This window comes from Schistocerca serialis, chromosome 5 (assembly GCF_023864345.2).
Source record: "Schistocerca serialis cubense isolate TAMUIC-IGC-003099 chromosome 5, iqSchSeri2.2, whole genome shotgun sequence".
NCBI classification, from domain to species: Eukaryota; Metazoa; Arthropoda; class Insecta; order Orthoptera; family Acrididae; genus Schistocerca; species Schistocerca serialis.
The window spans coordinates 572,553,207-572,554,563 of NC_064642.1; positions in this window are offsets into that span (position 1 = coordinate 572,553,207).

The window sequence follows — 1,357 nt, forward strand, 5'->3', positions numbered from 1 at the left end:
GCGTTTTCGGACCCCATACCTGATGATGAAAAATGCTCTATTTACAATTATCTATAGATCCCGACAATTTTCAGTCAATTGTTCCCCATAACCTTTAGGGGCGATTTTCTCAAAAACACGGGAGTGTTGACCCAAAATATCTTATAGAGTCCTTCGTTTTAGGTTGTACACAAGTGACCCGCCAAATTTGAGCCGAATCGGTTGGCTGTGTCTGAGGCCTTCCTCTTGTAAGACTTTGTAACTTAACTCTTTTTGCCTGTGGGTGTTTTTGAAGGATAGTTCGTTTGATGAGTTCCAATCTTTTTGCTGACTCACGCACAAAACTGGTAACACGACTTATAACTCCCATCATATTGCGAATAGTAGGCAAGCTGCAGGCCATCACGATAGCTAGGTTTAGTTTATATGCTGCACAATGCAATATAAGTCCTTATTGGTTGGAGCTGCTTTATTCGGGACTGTATACCATTGAACTTTCCAGACATATTGGCACCCCCATCATAGCATTGAACTCTCGAATTATTAATTTGCAGGCCGACTTGATTTAATTCTTGAACGATTTGATCGCTTAATGCAGCACCAGTCATGTCAGTTGCAGATAAGCCGGCCGGTGTGACCGTGCGGTTCTAGGCGCTTCAGTCTGGAACCGCGTGATCGCTACGGTCGCACGTTCGAATCCTGCCTCGGGCATGGATGTGTGTGCTGTCCTTAGGTTAGTTAGGTTTAAGTAGTTCTAAGTTTTAGGGGACTGATGACCTCAGATGTTAAGTCCCGTAGTGCTCAGAGCCATTTGAGTTGCAGATAGAAAACATATGAAGTCTTCGTGTACTGAGCTTTTTTGTAAATTCAGATACCTGATAGTACAGTGAGTTGTTCTGTACCACTGGCATCCGTTGTTTCGTCGCCAAGGACAGCATAATATTCTGCTTCTTTGACTTTGTCGAGTACCTTTTTCATACTGATAGAATCGCAACAATCAGTCAGCTGATTCTGAGTTGTTTTGCTCAGATACGTAGCATTTTTTGGCGCCGCTCTAAATGTTTTGGAGAGACGAACCACCTGAGTCAATGCAAAATTTTGAAAGTGCTCGAAATTTTCTCAGTGTACCATCATCTAGGTGGCCTCTTAACGGTATGTTTTCTCGACGACACAATATGATCGTCTTTACTGTGGGAATCAGCCGCTCTCTGTTTGATTTAATCATTTTCAGTTTCTCAATTTCGATTAAATTATTTACAGCTTTTTCAGGGTTTTCATATGAACTTCTGAAATGTGTGCTTTTTAAAACTTCCATTTTGTGATAATCTGTAGCAGAATTGTTTCTGAAGATTTCTAGTGCTTTTTTGCGTTTGCAAAG